The 24,171-nt window shown below is 41.8% G+C and overlaps 1 long non-coding RNA gene across 2 annotated transcripts in view; it reads right to left on the bottom strand.

Moving 5' to 3' along the window:
• Nucleotides 1-4,836: 4,836 nt before the first annotated feature.
• The window catches only part of LOC136587886 (uncharacterized), a 181,022-nt gene continuing 161,687 nt past the window's right edge, over nucleotides 4,837-24,171 (bottom strand). For both annotated transcript variants that reach the window (XR_010787513.1, XR_010787512.1), the window contains one exon: nucleotides 4,837-5,081. This is a non-coding gene — a long non-coding RNA (uncharacterized lncRNA). The remainder of the gene's footprint in view (nucleotides 5,082-24,171) is intronic.

Raw genomic sequence — 24,171 nt, 5'->3', positions numbered from 1 at the left:
TTAGATTTGACCATGACAGATCGAGAAAGTTAGAAATTGTATGAACTGACTGGTGGAAAAGGTAGCATCCTCTGATAGTGCCATGTTTATTCTGTATGACTCCTACTACAATCAATATTTCTCCGTGGCTGTGTGCTTGATTATATGCATGTGTTTGCAATGGATGTAAATCAAACACCTGAAGTCAATAATTAGGAGTTCACATACTTTTGGACATGTACTGCAGTGCAGGGCTGTCAAACCCATTTTCACAGATGGCCTCATCAGCATTATGGTCGCAGTAATAACAATGACCCCCATAGTGGCCTCAATAATAATAATGACCCCCTCCCCCCATAGTGGCCACAGTAGTAACACTGCCCACATAGTGGTCCTAGTACAGATAGTGACCTCCATATCGGTCCCAGTAGTAATAGTAACCCCAATAATGGTCCCAATAGTAATAGTAACCCCAATAGTGGCCACAGTAGTAAGTGACCCCCATAGTGGCCCCAGTAGTAACATTGACTCCCATAGTGGCTCCAGTAGGAACAGTGACCCCTATATTGGCCCTAGTAGTAATAGTGACTCCCATAGTAGTGCCAGGGATGTTGCCTGGCCAGAAGCCAATAGTCTGTGACTGCTGACCTTTCACCTTAGTGTAGACGTCAACGCTCACAGACTCTGCACTGCACCGCCGGACAACAGTTGTATGTAGGTTATGTAGAATTCCTTTGAAGGGGTTATACAGGCAGCACCTGCCGGGTTCCACCGGGGTCAGAGCACAAGGTGCTGCTCTGACCGCTTTGTAGTGACCGACACTCGTAATTGCAGGCACAGCTCTCATTGAAATCAATGGCAGCTGCACTTGTAATTGCAGGCTGGTATCCCCTTGATTTAAATGAGAGCTGCATCTGCAATTATGAGTACTGGCCACTACAAAAAGGTCAGAGCAGCGCCTTCTGACCTGACCCCAGCGGATCCCAATGAGTGCTGCCTGGGTAACCCCTTTAAGATGTAATAGACATAGAACCGACCTTGTGTTTGACATGTGTGCTGTGGTGTATGTAAATGGGTGAAAAATCATTCAATTTCAATACTCTCTCTTTTCCTAATGAGTCCATATACCCAAAATTATATTCCAAAGTTATTCTGCGCTGTATGCAAATCAGCAGAAAAAAAATGATCTGGCCAAGAAGAGTCACACTGATTAAAGTGCTGCCAGACCAACTGCACCCCCATCTCTTAATAGACAGATTTTCCTATATAATGGGAGAAGCAAAGAGCTGTCTATCAAGAGAATGATGGTGTAGTTGGCTTAGCTGCTCATGAATCAGCGTGAATCTTCTCGTTCAGATGGCTCTTCCCTGCTGATTTGCATGGCAGTGGGATAACTTTGAAACTTAATTGATAAATGGACTCATTAGGGAATGAGAGAGAATTAGAAGTGATTGACTTTTCATCCCCTGCCTGCTAGTGATGCTAGTTTTGGGGGTTAGATACTGGTGACAGGTTCCCTTTAAGGAGTGCAGAGGTAGCAGTCATTACCAGAGCCTGGTACCTGAAATCTAACAGGTATGGGCCCTGCTACAGACTTTGTATTTGGGTCAAGCAGAGGAATAACTAGAAGCTCATGAGTCCCAATGCAAAATCTGTAAAGGGGCCCCAAATCCTACCATGTGCTGTTTATAATACTGGTGTCATCTTATGTGATGGAAGAGCCTTTGAGTCCACTAAGGCTCCAGGGCCCGGGAGCAACTGCCACCCCTGCACCCCCTATAGCTAGCTATACCCCTGGGGTCAAGGGACTTCAAGTTTCTCAGTGTTACTTCGTTGTGCATGCATGTGTGAGCACACAGCATATATATATAGATGTATGTGTGTATATATATATATATATATATATATGGGGTGGGGGTGGTCAAAAGTATGGAAACACCATACAAAATGCATGCCTTAAGTTGCATGAGGTTGTAAATCATATTTCAATAAGACATGTAGAGACCGATTTTAAGTGGAGATGATATGACACAGATGGTGCCGGGCAGAAGTGAACATCTGCCTGAGCAACAAGGTTCCATTGGTCAGGGGTTTGAGCTACTCAGCTGCTGTCACCAGCTGGCTCCCAAGACCACCCAGAGCAGGGCAAGAGGTGAAGTTAACACAAATTTGGTGGGAAAGCTCTCAGCCAAGCAGGGATCAAAAGCGCAGCTCAGTGCTAATAATTAAAATTCCATGCATTTCTAAGGTGTTTCTATATTTGTGCCCACCCCCATATATATAAATGTCTCATAATGAGTCTAGAATATTGGAGAGTTGCAAAAACACGCAAACATATATATATATAAAAATATGTTTGCAAAACTATTCTAATATTCTAGACTCATTGTGAGACAAGTTATGGTTGATCGTTTTCTTACTCTGGATTTATATTAAGGAGAGAATTGTCTGTAGTAAAGGCTTGGAAGTCGTGAACTTAGTATTTTTTCTTCATGGAGCTATACAAAAAGGTCTTACAATAGAGACACAGTGCAATGTCTTCTGCTCCTTTCACAGATGTAATTGCATGCTTCTACAGTCTCCCAGAATAGGCAGAAGTGTGTTACATTTGCTAAAAGAAAAATAAAACCTACAATAACGGATTGCCCCTTAAAGACTAAATATACGGTGAGAAAAAGCAAATAATAAAAAAGATAAATCTGTCTGGAGTCGTGTACAATGCTTTCAAGGCCACAAACCATTATTGAAGAAAAATGCTTCAAACGGCACCAACTAAATCCACAAGCAAATTCTGTATTATTAAATTATGATGGCTAAGACTGATCTATAGCTGATGGATCACGAGCTCTAGACAATGTGTAGAATTTAGAGTGTAAGTAATCATTATACTCAGTCTACCGAGTGCTTTGGATGAAGGAAGTCTTATGATCTGGTTCCTGCATGACCATATGGCCCTGGGATTATCAGATTTAATCAGATTATTGAATCATTATCTCTTCAGATCAAAGCTGGGGCATAGCTATAGAGGGTGCAAAAGTAGCAGTCACCTCCTGGCCACGGTTTTCCACAAAGGCTCTGCCACATACCTAGACACCAGTACTATGTTACTGTTTTGACTGTCAGGAATTTCCTATTGATTCATCATCTGCTTTTTAGCTGGTTGTTCAGGGAGTTGATATACAACTCTTTCCACAGCAGATTCATTGGCCAACTTAGTTTTAGGAGGAATACCTCATTGGCTGGGCTTCCCTTAAAGGGAATCTGACAGCTACTTTTAGCCCTATAACCCTAGTTTATGGGCTGAAAGTAGATAACCCTCTGTGTCCAGGGATGTAACTGTTATACTTACCTTGCCAATCATTCTCCCAGTGTCACCATTGAAAGCATTAGATTGTGCTAACCAAAGCCAAAAAAAACTTTGAGAAATTGTAAAAAAAAGTTTACAATTAGCGATAAGCAAACCGAAACAGTAGAACTTTGTTTAGGGTTGAACCTTACTAAAAGTTCGGCTCTGTGGGAACCCAAAGCTCAGGTGGTTTGTGTCAGCTGAACCAGCTTTAAGAACAAGAAGGAAAAACATGAAGAGAACAGAAGATGAAGAAGGAAAAAGGAGAAGAAAAAGAAGGAAAAGATTAGTTTTCCTTCTTTTTCCCATTTCTCCATCCTTCTTTATCATTTTTCCTTCTTTTCCCTTTTTTCTCCTTCTTCTTTCCTCCTTTTCTTCCTTTTCTTCATTTTCTTTTCTTTTTTTTCCCCTTCAGCTTTGCTTTAAAAAGAGCTCAAAAGTACTTACTGTATATAAGCTCCTAGGTAATTGAAGAATGTTATACAGGGCCTTTTTGGCTCTTATACAGTGCTTTAAGCCAATTTTAGGGGTATTGGTGACATTCCAGTTTGCTTCCAACTACTTCAGATTCAACTAAACTTTTTGCCAAAGTCTGACAAACACGCAAAACCAAACTTTTCAAAAGTTCACTCATCGCTATTTATTAGCAATAGAAATAGTAGAAGAGCTGCTATCTGCCTACCAGACATTACGTTACGCAGAATTCATTTCCTACATACACATTAATTTCTCTGCATCTATTATGGAACTATCTCAAACAAACATGCACAGAGGTTCCATTATGATATCACCCAAAGGGAAAAACATAACAGTGGTAGCTGGACTGAGAAGATCCATGCAGACTTTTGTTGGACTCTTCAGCGAGAGACTATTGCTGAAGGATGTAAGAAAGGGAAAATGACTAAATGAGTTGTTCATAGACACCAATCTTATGTAATATACAAAATAAATATTTATTTTTGAGGGCTTATTCAAAAGTGTGTATATCGGCCAGGTTTTCACGCCCGGCCGATATACGCTGCGCCTCTCTGCAGGGGGACGAGGCAGAACGGGACGGGAGCAGTGCACTGAGCTCCTTCCCCCTCTCCACCCTCTCTCCGCCCCTCGCCACTATTTGCAATGGGAGGGTTGGGATGGGGGCGAAACTTAGCTCTGCCCCTGTCCCGCCGCTCCCATTGCAAACAGTGGCGAGGGGCAGAGAGGGAGCGGAAGCTCAGCACACTACTTCCGGCCCAGGCCGCCTCCTCTCCCTGCAGAGAGGGACAGCGTATATCGGCCGGGCGTGAAAACCCAGCCGATATACGGACGTCTGAATAAGCCCTGAAAGTGTTCAATTAATAATGTGCAGATAAATTGATAGAAATTTGAGATTACTGTTTTTTCACAAAAGCTCTCTTTTCTCCCCCAAAATAGTGGGCGATAGAACAATTCCTCTTCCAGATTCAAATTCAGCATAAATCTATAAAGTTAAGACATTATTTCAAGAAGGAGAATTTTTTATTTTTGTTGCAGACCAGTGTAATACAGATAAAGCAAGTCGTTACATGCTTTTAGAAGCTGGTGAGTCACTTTTTACAACCTGGGGCAGTTTAGTAGTTTCACATATTCCTTAATCATCATGTGTCTTCATGGGGAATATGACATCTTCCAACTGTTCTACCATGGCCGTTCTGTAGATGTGCTCACAAATCCTTTCCAGCTATGGTATTTAATTTCATCCTCCAAGCTGTATAATCTGGTCATGAAGCCTATGGAACTGATAAGGAGAAATGTAAGTGAAGTAGCTACCGTATTAGTAATTTTTGACCTCATAGTCTATGAACAATCAGTACAGAGATAAATCTAACTGTAAGTGTACCATACTGTTGCACTACTTATATTGACCTACTGTTTTTATGTCATGATTGCTCGTATAGTGCTCACCTTTCACATAATGCAATGTTCCGTGGTGAGATTTAAAGCCGCCCAGAAGTACAATTCCTAATGGCATTCCTTTGCAAAACGAACACAAAGACAAGAAACATCAACAATGTCAACAGTCGGCTGCTTTTATTAATTGAATGATTGATGGATATGTTTTAGCAGTAAATTAGCCAGCTATTACGTGCTGTAAATAAAAGTAGCTTGTGTTACCCTTGTCCGGCATAGTAAAGTCAATGCTTCTTCACAGGAGATAATAGACTCCGTATCCCTACTCATTATTTGGATGGCATTAACGTTTTTCGGAATGCATTCCAGAATATGGATGAATGCATTCTGAACCCTATAGAGCGTGCATTGCTCGGTAGAAAAAGCCGACATAGTACAGGTTGTATCTACAGCTGTCAATATCTGTTTTTTGATACAGTAGAAAATGTGTCAAAAGAAATCCAAAATGTTTGCGGAATCCATTTAGTTGCCAAATACTTCTAAGACATTGTGTCTAAGTTCCTTGTTTTTACTTTACAAGAAGGTTATTGCCTGTAAAGCTTTCTCTCCAGGTTTTCTCTAGAAAACTTATATGTCACGAGCAAGATTGTGTTATGAAGTGCGGATATAAGGTCATGGTCGAGTGGGAATTTGAGCATGATATTTGAGGATAGTCATGAATAAAGCTCAAAAAGAAAACCAGGTCTCTTAAAAACTTTTTTTACTGAATCAAGTAGACCAACACTGGAAATGAAGAACACACAAGCGTATTCCTGGATGCATTATATGTCAAGAATACTGATGACGGCCCCAGTCTGATCACGGGTAACTTGATCCAAGCTCTGAGCATTATAGAAATCTAGGATGCCCAAATTCAGGTTAGGAGATTTGTGGTCAGGTCTGAACACTCATCTGTATTACGGACCCATATATGGGGCCAGAATACTCATGTGTGTCATCGGCCTAATTTTGGCAATTGTTTGGCAAAAGTCGCTTTTCAAATAATAGGTCACGGTCTTCTCCAGTAGGATAGTATTTGTGTTAGAACAAAAGTGATGAGAGGGATGGTTCTCAGGGTGACAGCTTAGTTTGTTGCAACAATTTTAGTTAATTTGGTGGTTAGGTGTTGACCTCTCCCTTAAATGGGGAAAATTGGCTTCTACCTCATTGAGTTTTTTTTGCCTTCCTCTGGATCTACACTGGGGGAAAATAGGCTGAACTGGATGGACACACTGGGCTAATATTCTATGTTACTGTTACAGACACAATGCCCCTAATCCGATCACAGTTTCAGACAGATTGGCATCTGACATTTACTGACCCGCTTCCAGGACTTCAGGCGCAGTTATCAGAAAATATGAGCGTTCTCTAGGATGAAAATAAAACATCTGTATTGTAGAAATATGAGTACTCTGCATCACATTTTGAGATTGCCTGACGAAGAGACTAGTTCAGTCTTGAAATGCTTTGCAAAGTAATTGTGTTTCTATAAGACAGAAGTTATTTTTTCATCCTGGAATGCACTAATATTCTCTGGTACCTGTGCCTGAACTCTATTCACATGGAGGTTTGTTTGAGTGGCCAGCCTTAGAGGCGGAGAGCAGCATTCCAGGCATTTGATAAGTGTACATACTGGCTGGGGTTTGGAGCCATACCAGGTGAACAGGCTTATAGCGCCAAGACAGACTTTGCTGTCGGGTTAATCCAAACATGAGCCCTTGTTTTTCTTCTTGTTTCAAGACCTGCTTCCTGGTCACATTCGTCTTCCCAACCTATCTACTGTACTACACTTCCATTGCTATGCCTAAACCAACTTCCATAGGGAAAGTGCACATAGTAAGGACACATGCCTGACAGCAGCTGCAGAAACAATTTAGCCTTGTCAGTTGCTATGTCAAAGCTACTTCTCACTGCTCTCACACAATGGCTTCACATTTGGCATGAAAGACTAACCCCCTAGTATAGTTTTGCCATGTGAGCAATGCAATGCCAACCACACATTTGCATTTTCACACCGGTTGAGGATAACTACTCTGAAGTTTCTCTGGGCCAACTGGGCCATCATTACTCAGTGCCATTGAGACAGAGCATTGGTTGAACTAACACACCAGAGAATAATTGCACTTTACAATGTAACATTTATTCCTGTTGCATAAAATATTGCAACGGGTGCAATATATATGATAAAAACATTAAGTTTTTCCCCAAACTCCACCTGTGAAGAGAGAAAAACCAAAAACAAAATAACGTAATAAAAACATGAGAATACTAGTCCCATATTTCCGAAGAGGATCCTCTACAGCATACATATATGTAGTTCTGTATCAGTAGCAAACACCATAGGCATCAAATGAACTGCATTATATATTGTCTCTATCAGTGCACCTCCCAGCATTACTGAAGAAGAGATTTTTCCTCGAAACATCTTGTTTGCTGGTCTTATTAATAAAAGAGAAGTCAGGATTAATATTTCTGCCTCTGTACTTCTTTCCACATCTAGAAGGTTGCACCACACACCAGTGATTTTTTTTGTCTTCCGATTCACATCATGCCCATTACTCCTAGTTGTGGTATTCCTCTGGGCTGGCAGAATATTGAGATACTCAAAGTCACAACTCATCATTCCGTCATTGACCTACCGCACCTTTGTAGGCCACTTGTAATTTTTGTCAGGATTGTTTCTTTTTCTCCTTGCACCAAGTAGAAGCTGTGGTCAGAGGTTACAGCAAGACTCGACAAGAAAGGATGGAGCCCAGGTAAGAGGTAATAGACAAGTAGACAAGATCAGAAACAAACAGAACTTACTAGGTGCCGAGACCCCTGGTGATCAAGAAAACAAATGGACTAAGACCCCTTTGAGATTATTTCCTGCACATTGCTACACCCATCACCCATCCAGGACTGCAAATCACCCACATTCAAGTGAATGAGGTTGAGTTGTAATACCTACGCAATCATTATTGAAATATTAAGGAGGAGCCACATTGTTCCAATGAGCCTCTATACTAGCAATTGGTGTTGGACCCTCATTGATTAAAAAGTGATTATATATCTTAGCCATATGTAGTCACTTTTTATGCCTGGGAAAACCCTTCAAGGATCACAGGCACCAAGTCCATGTGAAAGGGACATTGAAATGGCTTTAGTCAACCAGCATCATCAAGGATGTTCTCAGTAGTGTTGTTTGCTTAGAGTAACCTTCCTCGCAATGATCTTCCCAATTGTGCTTTCCAGTTGGATTCCAGGCATCGTATACCGATCCTTGATTCTGGGAGATGTACTAAAGGACCTCATATCCTCTACAGGCATTGTATAGATGAAAGTGCATCTGTCTCATATATTGACAAAGATAGTAGTACACAAAAGACCAGCTTGAGAACAAAATCAATATAGCTTCCAGTTACTTGAGATAACTATTGTCCAGACTGGAAATGATGAATGCAAGTTGACTGAGGAATCATTAGTAATATATTAGCAACGTAAGCATTTATTTGTCATTTATGGTCTTTTGTATCCTATAATAAACAGACGTTTCATTTGATGACTTATTTATCCGTATTTTAGTGGTCTGCCTTCATATTTGCCTCTGTGAATAGTAAAATGTGATTTGTTCATTTGTCTCCCATGTGTCTGCTAATAAAAAGCTGAGAGTGAGTTTTCTTTATGAATAAAGAAATCTTCAGCATTTCTCATTTTTATCCATTTAATGTATTATGAGGTATGGTGGTGACATATATTACCCTGTGCTGTGTTCTGTGGGGTGCTGTTTGTAAATCCGTCATCACCTCTATCTAATTAAACATAAACCCGCACGTAATTGGAAGTTCTGCCATAAAATAAACATCCCTGAGTTAGAAAATCATTTTCTGAATAAAACATACTCCAGATGCAAGTCAAGATTTTCCATTGTAAAACAGATTTTTTTTTATGCTGTTGTAGGTATACAAAGAAAAGCATTACATTTGATACAACTCATTATTACAGTTCCCCGGCAGTCGAAGTTTTAGGCTACATAATCAATTGAATGATCAATTATTGTATTCTATCCATGCGTTACCGCCCTATGTATAAACAGCCGCATTGCATGAATTTTACAATGACTTTTGTGTCTAATTCACTTAAAAATAGCAATCTTTCCTACAATCCTATAAATGCCCTCCAAGAACTTTTCCTGTGCTGCAACTAGAATACTTGACGTTCCCAACCTTTTGGAGGTTGCGAGACAGATTAAAATATAGTATGACAAGTGGTATTGAGCCTCACCGAATACTAAAATGGGAAAAAGACATAAAAGTCATTGTCCTATGAATAAAAGTTATCTAATACCCACAGAGGGTCTGGAAGAATGCCAAATGGAGCAGCGGTCCAGCATGAACACTGCCTCTCCATTAAAATATATAGACCAGTGCATAGGGGCATTTATAGTAACCATATAATAATATTGATTGACGATGGGCCTCTAGGCAAATCCTATTGATGAGTAGAGATGAGCGAACACCAAAATGTTCGGGTGTTCGTTATTCGGAACGAACTTCCCGTGATGCTCGAGGGTTCGTTTCGAACAACGAACCCCATTGAAGTCAATGGGCGACCAGAACATTTTTGTATTTCGCCGATGCTCGCTAAGGTTTTCATGTGTGAAAATCTGGGCAATTCAAGAAAGTGATGGGAATGACACAGTGACGGATAGGGCAGGCGAGGGGCTACATGGTGGGCTGCATCTCAAGTTCACAGGTCCCACTATTAAGCCACAATAGCGGCAAGAGTGCCCCCCCCCCCCCCCCCACTGTCAGCATAAAGATCGTCCTCCTCTGGCACAGCTGTAACAGCTGTAGCAGAGAAGAACGATGTTTGCCCATTGAATTCAATGGAGCGGCAATACAGCAGGTTCCACTGAATGCAATGGGCTGCCGGCGATCGCAGGATGAATGGTCGGAAAGGGGTTAAATATATAACCCCTTTCCTGCAATTCATCCAGAAATGTGTTACACTAAAAATATATACCGGCGTATAAGGCGACCGGGCGTATAAGACGACCCCCCAACTGTCACCTTATACGCCGGCAATACAGTGGAGCAAAGAATAAAAAGCATTACTTACGTTTTTAGATGATCTGCGGCGCTCCTGCAGGCTGTCACTCCCTCCTGGTCCACGGCAGAGTATTGCTTTCTCTATGAAAGGCTTTAAATCCCTGCCTCCAGAAAGACACGTGCCTTCAGCCAATCACAGCCAATGACAATGATGTCATTGAATGGCTGTGATTGGCTGTGTTTCTGGAGGCGGGGATTTAAAGTCTTTCGTGGAGAAAGCAATACTCTGCCGTGGACCAGGAGGGAGTGACAGCCTGCAGGAGCGCCGCAGATCATCTAAAAACGTAAGTAATGCTTTTTATTCTTTGCTCCACTGTATTACCGGCGTATAAGGTGACAGTTGGGGGGTCGTCTTATACGCCCCGTCGCCTTATACGCCGGTATATATTTTTAGTGTAACACATTTCTGGATGAATTGCAGGAAAGGGGTTATATATTTAACCCCTTTCCGACCATTCATCCTGCGATCGCCGGCAGCCCATTGCATTCAGTGGAACATGCTGTATTGCCGCTCCATTGAATTCAATGGGCAAACATCGTTCTTCTCTGCTACAGCTGTTACAGCTGTGCCAGAGAAGAAGGATTTGTCTTCTATATGTTCTCAATGGGGTCAGCGCTGCTGCCGCTGGCCCCATTGAGCGCATATAGAATGCATCCATAGCGAACCGCGGGAGGGGCAGACTTTCATATCAGGCGGACACCTGATCTCCCCAGCCACTCACAGCAGGGGGGTGGTATAGGGCTTAAACGTTGCAGGGGGAAGTTGTAATGCCTTCCCTGTCTTTATATTGGCCAAAAAAAAGCGCTAACGTCTCAGGGAAGAAAGTTTAAGTAACCCGGACACCGCATGGTGTTCGTTACGGATAACGAACATACCGAACACCCTAATATTCGCACGAATATCAAGCTCGGAAGAACACGTTCGCTCATCTCTATTGATGAGCTATCTTGATCGCCAGGGACTCACCCACCGCTCAGTATGACAGCTGATCACCTGGCCTGCTGTTAGCGCAATGGGCTGGACATCGTTACCAGGGTTGGAGATGGAAGCATTATAGAAGGCTTAACTCCCATTGAAATCAATGGGAAACGTCCTATTGGACTTCCAGCTATGTGGTCAAATGCAGAAGTGAAATAGAAGGCAGAGTGCCCATTGATTTCAATGGGATTGAAACCCTCTATGATGCTTCTGCCTCCAACCCCAATGACAACATCCGGCTCCGTTGCACTGACCACAGGCCGGGCAATTAGCTGATCGCTGAGGATCCTGAGCAGAAGATTCCTGGTGATCAACTATTAATAACCTATCCTGAAGATAGCTTATCAATAGAATTTGCTAGGAAAATTTGAAAAATGGTTGTATGACTTACTCCGAGAAGGGGGTTGTGTACCTAGATGGCAACCCTTGTTTCAGCTTCGTCCATAGATCAATCCTAGAGCTATCCCAGGGCAGAACCATATCTATTGTAGTAACACTGTATGCACAGGTAGTACCTACAAACTGCAATGCATTTCAGTAGTCCAAGGAGTCTATGTTGGACTTCTGAAAGGCATTCCAGTCTTTATGTATTACCTGTGCATGTTACTACAATAAATATGAATGATTCCTCTACCCACTGAAAGCTACTATTCATGACCCTGGGATACCATTGACATGGATCAAACCTATAAAGAGGGTTGGCATCTAGGTACACAGTCCTCTTCTTAGAGTAAGTTATATGACTTTTTTCTTTGGCAGTCAATATTATTATATGTTTTCGACACACTCCCCTGAGCTCTGGTCTGTATTTTTTTCTTCCTTGGGTACAGTTCAGCATCATACGGGTTGGCTGTCACTGAATGACAGAAACTACCCTAACCACAAAAGGGTTAAATTAAAGTTTCCCTAACCTTGGGTACAGAGGTGGACGCCATCTCTGTGTGGGTTTTCCAGTGATACCAGATGAGTCAAGTTTATTGATTTACACCTACCTAGTTTAGCTTCATCTTGCAGCGCTCTCCCCAATTCCATTCATTTCAATGGACAGCCTGAGATAGCCAGGGTCTGGCTATCTCCAGCAGTCCCAATGAAATGAATGGAGTGAAAGTGCACATTGTCGACCACCATTCCATTAATTCGAGGATCTTCAGTAATTCTTGTGAAAAGAGAAGAGGTCAGACCTCCACTGACTGGATAATTATCACCTGTTATGTGAATAGAAAATAACTTCTAGTTGTGGGACAACCCTCATCCTAGTGTTAACTGCCAATGATATGGTTTAGATGGCGGTGCCAAATTTTACCAATACTATAACCCCACTAGTGCTAAGTTTTTATCTGAAATTGCCAACAGATGAAGAGCCACATACAAGGGGGCAAAAAGCCACATATGGCTCCCAAGTAATTGGTTGGAGAGCACTGCTCTAAAAGATTCTGTTCCTAACCCTCATACAGGACAGTCTGTCTATCTGGCTTCATCAATTCTATCATGATTTTTTCACAGGATCTCTTACTATTTGTTTTATGTTGTTTACATTATTGAGGTTAATGGACAATACATTAAAATAGATTCAAATGGATGCAAAGTAATAATTATTTATTCTCACAGCCTTTCATCCCATGGCCAACAATTGTTGCTTCCAGGAATCTATAGATAAGATACCATCAGGAATAAGCTACCTGATTATTATATACCTGTAAACATATAATATTACGGACTGCATTTATGCATTTCATATACACTGATTGACAAAAAATAATGCACCCAGAATGAAACATTGCATTTCTGTAAACTCGGCATGCAGATATGCCCCAGGCAGATATGTAAATGATTACAATTGTGGTCTGATTTGACACTGGGTCTTGCCACCAGAAGGTGTAGAATTGCTTCCCCATTACCCTGTAAAAGACTCTCAGAGGCTACTTTTATGAAGTGTACCTTTTGTGGAGAGATCATTGACCTCTAGACATGCCTCTATGTTGCAATTAGCCAGTTAACACACCTAAAGAAGGGGCACATCATTGGAATCAGAGAAGCAAGATGATCATTTCGACAAATCGTCCACCATCTAGGCCATTCTAACCAAGCTGTTAGGAGGTTTTTGGAGCAGCGATTACGTGAGGACATAGTGAACACCCCAACACTGTTGCCTTTGTTTGCAGTGGTGTTGTGAATGGGAAATCAAGATTGATACAGACTGGAACTGTATAGTACTTAGTGATATTTCCAAGTTCTATTTGGGAGTCGCCAATGGTTGTATTTGAGTACGGAGGACTTTTGTGGACCACGTCAATCGTACCTTTGTTGTAGAGTGACATATTGCCTCCACTGCTTATGGGATGATCTAGGGAGCCATCACATATGACAACCCTCATCCTAGTGTTAACTGGTAATGATATGGTTTAGATGGCGGTACGAAATTTTACCAATACCATAACCCCACTAGTGAAACTGCCAACAGTAGTGATCAAGGAACACTAACAGGTCAGTGATGTGCGCTGAAAATCCTGCGCCCATGTGTTGTCTTTCACGACAGGGCTTCCAACAGGCATTTTCCAGCAGAATAATGCTCACCCACATACAGCAAGTGTTTCCCAGGAATGCCTCCACCAGGTTGCCACACTTCCTTGGCCTGCCCACTCGGCAAAATTTATTCCAAATCGAGCATTTATGGGACTAGCTGGGATGCCAGTCTACAAGTGTGCAGGAACTAGAGGCCCGGTTGTAACATCTGCGGGAAAAAGTGCTGCAGGATATCATACAAGGCCTCTATGCCTCCATGCCCGACTGTATATCATCATGTATCAAGGCGGCCCAACAGGGTACTAAAGCTTCCTTTGAATTGTACAGTTTTCCCCAATAGACTTATCCTATCACTCTAATATTGTAATCACTTACACATATCATTTTTATATTCACACATAGAAAGTTTGATTCAATTCCAACAACTCCTTCTTGGTGCATTATTTTTTGTCAATGAGTGTATTAGTTCTTCCCTAAATAGCCATGATCGCTACCCTCAATTATCCAGAAGTAAATTACTGTGTCGATACATCTCAGTTAAGGATCAGTTCACATTTTATTCTTGCTAACATTATCTTGTATAAAGAAATTGAAGCATACATAACTAGCACACCGTTCTGGTGTGACAATGGTATCTTTCTCAGAGCCACTGCTATTTTGGTTTCCATAAAAAAAAAAATGTAGAAGCGCAGCCTGTGGCCTGTATTATTTCCTGTCTGACAATGAGCTGATGACTCTCACGGATTGCAATGGGAAATAAAAGAATTGAAATATATTTGACAAGAACATATAAACAATAAAAGGGCCACAAATATATGGACCAACCAATAGCTATGGAAGAAGGACTATGTGTTAACAGTTAATTCGCCTCTGGACATGGTATACCTGCATGAGATCTAGGTGTACATCCCATAAATATGGAATTGGAAATAAACATAGCTCCTTCCCATGTGTATAGCTATAGGATGTGCAAAGGTAGCAATCACACCCAAGTTCTGGTACTCAATGGACTCTCTGACACATAGGAAGATGCCAGAGTAATAAATGACAAATGGTAGTTGGGGGTACTTTTAAAGATTTTACACTGAGGCTCAGGATCTTTAACCACATAAGGAGGCGATCTGACAGGCATTCTATGAAGCCGTGGCATGGCTTGATAAGCACTCTGCAATGGCAGCCCTGGGGCACTTCAGAAGGCCCCTGGCTGGCATGACAACTGCACGGCTACCTGCGATCTCATCATAGAGGGCCGTATGGGACTCCCCAACATTGGTCGGGGCATTTAAAAGCCGCTGTAAGAATTTAAAGGGTTAACAGCTCCAATCAGCATCGCAGCGTATTGGGAATGTTGTGGGTGGGTGTCAACTGTAAGAAACAGCCATCACCCACATTTTATGGAGCAGGATCGACCCCGAAGCTGCAGGGCGTAACATGTACATCCATCTCAGCAATTGTTTCATCTGCTCTGCCTTAAGGCGCGTTTAGATGGAAAGATTATCATTCCAAAAACTGTTCAAATGAATGAAAGCAAACAATAATTGTTCAGTTTAAATGCGGGCCATGACGAACGAACAATGGTCACTTTTGGTTCCTTGTCCGTTTCAGCCGGCATAAATATTATCGTTGGCTCGTTCACTTCTCGTTGCATTTAAACATTGATCGTTCAGTGATTTACACTTAATGAGAACTGAATGATTCTCAACGATGATCTGCCTATCTAAACAGGCTGCCCAAGTGCAAACGAACTGGTGGTGACGTCAACACCTTGTTCGCTCAGGCAAATGAGAATTGTGCAGTTCTCGTTGTGTGTAAAAGAACCATTAATTCTATCTCTGCTCCACTTGGGTATGTGGAGGGATCCAGGGGTGTAAGTATAGGGGGTGCAGAGGGTGTGGTCGCACTTAGGTCCAGGAGCCCTTGGGGGCCCATAAAGTCTCTTTTCCCTGTGTTGCAAACCAATACCATCAATGAAGCTTTATAATTGGGGGCCCAGTTCCAGATTTTGCACTGGGGCCCAGCAGCTTCAAGTTACGCCTCTGGTGGGATCCCTGGTGTGGTGAACAAGTGATACGTGAGTGAGACAGAATTACTGCATAGTTTGACAAATATTAAAAAAAAAAAAGGCTTGACAAATATCTGTCTGAGATGATTTAGTGATCCTGCACTGAGCAGGGGGTTGGACCCGATGACCCTGGGGGTCCCTTCCAACTCTACCATTCTAGGAGTTGCTGGATTTAACTAGAATCAATATTTTTCATTGGACAACCCCTTTAAACTACATAAAAGGCTAACGTCTCCCATTGCAGCCCTCAAGGTCAGCAGATTTTAAGGCCTTAATCAATTATTATGCTTTTTCCATTCGTGCCTCTCTAGTATCCTACTTCAGTGGCCATATATGATATGTTATTGAGCAGCATCCCAGCATCTATAAAGGTATCTCACAATGAAGCACAGACCTATGTTTTGTTTTTTTCTGGAAAATGTAGGGATCTTCCTTTTTTTAAGAAATAGTATTGAGCAAGAATAGATTGTTACAATGTGACAATTTTAAATAATGATACAAAGTCTCATCAAAAGAGAATTGTAGTTGCTAAGCAATTTTACATATAAAGAGCTCGATTTCTTTCTTTCTTTTTTTAAATTACCTAAAAACTCATAAACTTAACAAGATAACAGGTGGCTTACAAATATGGAATATCTCCAATAAGGTTCTATCTAAAAATTCAATGAGCTTATGTAATGTCAACACAAGGTGGAAGAATAAAATGGTGAATTTATCCACTTCCCCCAATTAACAGTATGCTCTGCAGAGTTCCCAAGAATACTTGCTAATGTACCTTCTAACCTACAAGTGTTGCAAACATAGGCTAACATAGCTTCGACATCACAGGAACCCTAGAGATTTTCCAAAATTTAGCAATCGCGGCCATGAGCAGGGGGGAGCGGGGGGGGGGGGGGGGGGAGAGAGGGAGAGAGAGATCTCCCCTCCGTTCCTCCCCGCTCTCCCCCGCCGCTCCCCGCCCGCAGCCGAATCTTTGTTCCCGGGCGGGCAGGTACTCGCAAAGGGCAATGCTCGATCGAGCAATTGCCCTTAGCGAGTATGCTCGCTCATCTCTAGTTTCAATGTTCCTTTGCCAATAGAGCATCTACATCTACGGCATTTATCTGAACCCATAGGATAAATAGCACAAGGCATATAAGAGTGAGATACCAATGATAGAGAAGCTTCCTTGTCATCTCTACATAAGGTGTACATTTTGAAAATGAGCTTGCTGATGCAAACGTTTTATTCCAGTCTTCTATGCCTATAGAGCTCTTTCCCAATGAAATAAGCAAGGGGGTCTCTCCCCCAGAAATCTATCCAGAATAAGAACATAAAGTTTTGAGATGTCTTTGGCAACTTTATTTAAATTAAAGAATGCTAATTCAAACATAGTTTTGGGAAGATAATACAAATTAGGAGTCTGAGTAATAAAATGGCATATTCTGAGGAACTTCTAAAAATCTTTGCTCGGAATGTGAAGTTTAGCAGATATGTCATTAAAGGACATTAGGTGATTACCTTCCCATATATCTGAGACTGAAATTATCCCTGCAGTGATCCAGCTACTAATTGAGATATCTGGAATAATAAAAGGGTATCATCTGTGAAGGTAATTCAGGCAGTCTGAAAGGGAAAATAGATTTGGGAAATATTATGCATTTCCATGCTGTGATCCCGACTTCAATAGTAATATTAGGAGATTTAGGGACAAAAATGTCCACAGTTATTAGCCATAATAAAATGTTGGCAGGTATAGTGTTTGGAAACGATTTTTCCATATTCACCCAATGCTTTGTGACGGTATTGGCTTTCCAATGTCTGGCTTGAACAGTTATGGTCACATAGTAGTAGTATGAAACTTGTGATAAGCCTAATCTGCCTTTATGGATGGGAAGATATAGTGTTGGCCGCCACATAAGGGCATTGCCCTGTTCAAACATGTTTAATTATTGGTAGTTAATGGAGGTAAGACATTGGAACAGGGATAGGGTGATTCCTAAACATATATGGGATTTTTGGAATTATTAGCATTTTCATGGTTGCTATTCTGCCGACCCATAATGCTTCATATTTAAGAGAATTAGTTAAATCCTGCTCAATATCTTGGAGTAATGGAATATAATTATTTACAAATAATGTTCAGGATGGGAAAGACAGTTTGATCCCTAAATAGGTAAGTGAAAAGATTCGGGGGGCGCCATGGGTGAGTGGGGGGTTGCAGCGGGGAGTGGGGGGGGAGGGCTGCTGCTGCCCCCCGCTCCGCCATGCCTCCCCCGCCCCCTGAATCTTTTCACCCGAGTACGGAAGTACTCGAAAATCGCGGTGCTCGATCGAGTAATTACTCGAAACGAGTATATTCGCTCATCTCTAATACCTAAGATTTGAGATATGGTGACATTTAGCTTGTAGTACGAGATGATGCTAAATGTATTTACTATTTCTAAGGCCTTAGTCACACGGGCGTTTTTTCACGCGATTTGCGCATCGCATGACGGATGCGCATGCGCAAATCGCGTGACCGGCGCCGAAAAATCGGCCCAAAAATCGCCCGAAAATCTGCTCCTAGCCGTGTTTCATTAGAAACGGGCCGGAGCTGTCCAGCGCATTGCATTCAATGGAGCCGGCAATACAGCCGGCTCCATTAAAAGCAATGCGCTGCGGGCGAGTGTGGGATGAATTGTCGGGAAGGGCTTAAATATATAAGCCCTTCCCTGCAATTCATCCAGAAAAGTGTTAAAATAAAAAATATATATATACTCACCTGCTCCCGGCAGCCAGAGTACAGCGCGGCCGTCCTGCAGTGGGTGTGAAGGGGGTGTGAGTCAGATCTGCCCCCTGATTGGCTCAGCGCTGAGCCAATCAGAGGCAGGTCTCACTCACACCCATTCATGAATTCATGAATGGGTGTGAGTGGGACCTGCCTCTGATTGGCTCAGGCTGAGCCAATCAGGGGCAAGTCTGAGTCACACCCCCTTCACACCCACTGCAGGACGGCCGCGCGGATCTCCGGCTGCCGGGAGCAGGTGAGTATATATATATATATATTTTATTTTAACACTTTTCTTGATGAATTGCAGGGAAGGGCTTATATATTTAACCCCTTCCCGACAATTCATCCAGCGCTGTCCGGCAGCCCATTGCTTTCAATGGAGTCGGCTGTATTGTGGGCTCCATTGAATTCAATGGGCAAACATCGTTCTTCTCTGCCACAGCTGTTACAGCTGTGGCAGAGAAGAATGATTTGTCTACTATATGCTCTCAATGGGGTCGGCGCTGCTGCCGCCGGCCCCATTGAGCGCATATAGAGAAGAGAACAGGAATCGCAGATCGCAGATAGGTGTGATCTGCGATTTCTGTTCTATAATTTATCGGACGAGCGCATAAAAAGCGCTCATGTGTCCGATACCATTGCAAAGCAATGGTTTTAAAAAATCGCCGGACGCATGCGCATGCGCAAATCGCGCGAAAAAACGCCGGTGTGACTAAGGCCTAACACTGCAGGAAATGAAGATTCTGGGTTGGTAATAGCTGTAATTACATCTTCCCCAAACAAACTGATTTTGTGTTCTCTTCCCCTATAGTAATTCCAAATACATGTTTTGCTTTCCTTGCCCATTCCACTAAGGGTTGCAACAAAGTGAAATACGAAAAGTGATAATGATATCCTTGCTGAGTACCAATAGCGATAGTAAATGTTTTAGAGGTGTATCCTGAAGTTAGTACAGCAGCAGATAGGAGGAAATATAGTTCCATAATTGAGTTATATGCCACTTTAGATATACCAAATTTGAGCAGAAATGGACTTGGTCAAATGCGTCACTGCATTGAGGGAAAGAAGCAAAGAAGGTGTGCAAGTTTTCTCAATAAAGTTAATTATGTATACAAATCTACGGATAGCATCAAATGAGTACTTACCCATAACAAATCCTTTCTAATCGTGAAAAAACAGAGTGGGTAAAATATCTGCCAACCTAGTGGCTAAAATCTTTCAATATATAATATAGGCACAAGCTTCAGGTCTATCTGGGATTTTGCGTGCTTTAGGGAAAGTAATAATTGTGGTGTGTAACATCTCTTTGGGGATTCTACCCATTGTTTGTATATTGTTAAAAAGAGAACGGTTATGAGGGAATAAGGCAGACTAAAAATACTTAATAGTAATAGTTTGTTAAACCATCAAGTTACAGTGAATGGATAGCATTATTTATTTCTGCTAGAGATATAGGAGGAGATAATATTTCTAACTGCTATTCAGACGGCCAGGTTGCGGAGAATATATGCTACAGCCTGGAAAACCATTGGCCCAGGGGAGAGAGTTCAGCTCTGCTAAACTCCCTCCCCCTTCCCTTCTGATCTCTGCCCCTTGCTGGCTGCCGGCAAAGGGAGGGGTCAGGAGTTTAGCAGAGCTAGTGTGGTACCCCCTCTCCGCCGCTTGACAGCTGCCAGCAAGGGGGGTAGGGGGCATGGAGGTGGGGCAGGGCAGGACCTTAGCAGAACTAGTCCCCCCCACTCCCTCCAGAGCCTATGTGAGCTGCCTGCAAGGAGAGGGGAAGGACTTTAGCAATGTGATCCGCTGCTAAACTCCCTCCACCTTCCCTTTTCTAATAGTTCTCATAGGCTCCCATAGGAGCCTATGCGAATGACCAGCATATTCCGGCAAAAGACAGGTCAGGACCTATCTTTTCCATCCGGGGCGTAAAAATGGCGAGCCAAAATGCGCACCATTTGTGATATCTTTTTCAGCCAGACAATTTAATACACCAGAAAATTGCCCATCTGAATAAATGCATTAGAATCCAATACATCAGATGGTCGCGATTTTCAGCCAACATTTTATCACTGCAAAATTGCGATGATAAAACGCTTGCGTGAATCCAGTGTCAGGGTGGCTTCAGATGAGCGTGTATTTTGTGTGTACCTTCCCACACACAAAAACACGCGTCTATTAGCCCCAATGCATTCCCTATGGTGTGTGCGCATGTCCGTGCTTTACAGGCGTGTGCCTGCAAAGATAGGACATGCGTGCACTATAGTGAATGCACGCATTGTTTTCAATGGAGCTGCAACTGCTGGTGGGTCTGTCGGCACCCCTGCATTGTTTTTCAGGAAAGAGCTTTACATATAAGCCCTTACCTGAAAAACAAAAATTTTAGTGTAAATAAATAAATAAATAATAAACTTACCTGTCAGCCACTGCTGTGCCCCCTGCGGGGATGAAGAACACATCTGCCACATGCGGCAGATGTTTCCTTCATCCCCACTAGTAAAAAGAATTCCCTGCTGTTACATCTGCCACATCTGTGACAGATGCAGCAGAGAAATTCTTCAATTCACACATGACAGCTGCGGTAGAGGATTCTGCTGCTGGCACCCCGTCAATTGATTTCAGGGAAGGGCTTTAAATACTGAAAATCAAGTAAAAGTGCTGTAAAAAACAAAAAAAAATAGATACTCACCTTGCTTCAGCTGCCAGGGCTCAGCCGCGTCTTCTCCTGCTGTCCTCTGCTCTGTAGTGCTGATCTATCAGCAGGCGGGGATTTAAAATCCCCGCCTGCTGAAAGAGCTAAATGTGATTGGCTGAGGTGCTCAGCCAATCATAGGCAGCTCTCGCCCGTCATTCATTCTTCTGACAGCTGCGGTAGAGAATTGAAGAATTCCTCTGCTGCATCTGTCACAGATGTGGCAGATGTAGCAGCAGGGAATTCTTTTTACTAGCGGGCATGAAGGAAACATCTGCCGCATGCGGCAGATGTGTTCTTCATCCCCGCAGGGGACACAGCAGCGGCGGACAGGTAAGTTTATTTATTTATTTTTTTACACTAAAAGTTTTGTTTTTCAGGGAAGGGCTCATATGTAAAGCCCTTCCCTGAAAAACAATGCAGAGGTGCCAGCAGACCATTGTTTTCAATCGAGCCGCCAGCAGCAGCCGCGGCTCCATTGAAAACAATGCACGGACCTGCATTCATGCGTGTTTTTGCACGTACATGAGTGCACACTTATGTACGCACCTATGTACGCACAAGAACACGCTCGTATGAAGCCACCCTTAAGGAGTGAAATGGAATTTAAAGTTAGATATTTCCCCAGTATTTGGTTGGGCAGTTTATGGGTCTTCTCAGGGATTATAAAGCGAAGCATAACAATCAGCTGTAGTATTTGCTATAGTATAACAGCTGAAAATCTTTTCATTTTGTACGTTACAAAATATAAGATATTTTAGAGTTAGCAGCTCTAGATTTGAGGCACGATGCTTATAATTAATTAGCTGTATTATTTTGAATATAATACCTGGCTTTAATTTTCCGCAGCACTTATTCATCTTTATATAAATCTAGTTGATGTAACTGATCTTGGAAGTTACATATCATGTCTGATCTAGCTGGGCAGTATTTTGCTTTGCTTAATTGACTCAATTTGATAATATTATTTGAGAGATGTAATCTTAACTTGTTCTTCTCCCATTTATCTGCAGCTGCAAAGCTTATAAACTGTCCCCTCATAGAAGCCTTATGAGCACACCATATTGTGGATGGCTGTATTTCAGGCATGTGGTTGTTATGAAAAAAGTCAAGGAGAAGTGAGGACATTTTCGTCAAGTATTTAGAGGAATGAAAAAAGTAATTTTTCAGTTTCCAAGGAATGTAGGGAGGTTATCCTATGTTTCCAAAATTATTAGTGAGATTATTGTATGATCGGACCAAGTACTTATACCTAATTTAGAAGTTACTACACATTTAAACAACAGATTAGTGAAGAACATGTTTACCCGAGTGTAGGTCTTGTGTGGGTGTGAAAAAAGGGTATTCTTCTTCAGTAAGCTGTTGCAACCTCCATACATCAAGAAAATGGTTTTTTTTGTGTCATCTGATGTAAATCGGTGGGTTTATCTGTCAAACTAGAAGCAGAGGAGTCTAGAGATGGCCACATAACTCTGTTAAAATCTCCTGCAATCAGGACAGACCTATTCTTAAAATGCTTGATTTTCTTAAAGAGCGCTCAATAACATTTAGTTTATTTTTTGTTTGGGGCATAAATGACGACTACAGTATAATTTATATTATTTATTGTACAAACTAAGATAATATATCTTACCATTGGGTCCATAAAGGTCTGAATTGCAGAAAAGATTACTGAAGGTAATAAAGGTCTGAATTGCAGATTAAAGACGATTACTCCTTTTTTGTTAATTGCTGGAGCAGCAAGAATATATAGGAAATGTTTGTGTCTTAACTGGAAAATATCAACCTGATTAAGGTGGGATTCATGTATGCACAAGATACCCGTATTCAAGCTTCTATCATCCTTCCAAAGTACAGACCTTTTAAAAGAACTTGGGAGTTCTTTTTGCATTGAGTATTATTATGTGGAAGACAATTTCTAGAGTTTATATAAATGCAGTGAAAGACATTCTAACCAGCTAACAATAAGTGGGTATAGAATCTTCTGTAGGAGCGTAATAAATTGCAAGCCAATTCGAAAACTGATAGCAGAATCAATTAACATGAAACATATGTTTGAGTATGCAACGACCCTTTAGTGATGAAGGGTGGTTTAGAAGTTAAGAACATCTAAGAAAATGTGCGTGTATGTCTGAGCTACGATGCATGCAGTATGTAAGGCATCCTTGTAAGGATACTCAAGAGGAACATCAAAGAAGCTGAATAAAATGTAACCTCAATAAATGACGTTATAAGGTAAGAAATAATTATCCATGCCCTTCAAACCACACAAATGGGAGAAGATGTATGGCCACTAACTGATATAATTTACATCTTTAAGGGGTTGATTTTGTCACCCATTCATCTTACAGTTTCATAGCTTGCTTTCCTCTACGTTAATTTAGAACAGTAGTGAGTCCCCAATCTTGGAGAAGCTTTGTCAGCTTAGCAGAAGAGTCGAAACCTAGTTTCTGTCCCTCTCTTGTTACCACTAATTTCCCATGAAACTCCCATTTGTAGGGAATATTACTGCCAAGGAGAATTTCCGTGGCATTAGCAAATTTACAACATCTTGCCAAAGTGGCCACAGATAGATTAGTAAACATGGAAACGTCTTCAAATCTGTCTGGAAGATTTTGTACAATCATAGCTGCTAGCATTAGTTTTTTCTTTAAAATGGTAGAAATGTAAATGGACGATAACATCTCTTGGAGTTGATGCAGTCAGAGATTTGAGTTTTGGTATTCAATACACTCTCTCTATTTACAGATCAACTTGAGGTGTATTTGGAAGGACTGCAACAAATAAACTTGGGAGATATTCTGCAAGCTGCTGTGCTTTAACTGTTTCAGGTATGCTGCAGA

This window comes from Eleutherodactylus coqui, chromosome 13 (genome assembly GCF_035609145.1).
Source record: "Eleutherodactylus coqui strain aEleCoq1 chromosome 13, aEleCoq1.hap1, whole genome shotgun sequence".
In the NCBI taxonomy this organism is placed as follows: Eukaryota; Metazoa; Chordata; class Amphibia; order Anura; family Eleutherodactylidae; genus Eleutherodactylus; species Eleutherodactylus coqui.
This window is presented reverse-complemented; position numbering and strand designations above follow the sequence as displayed.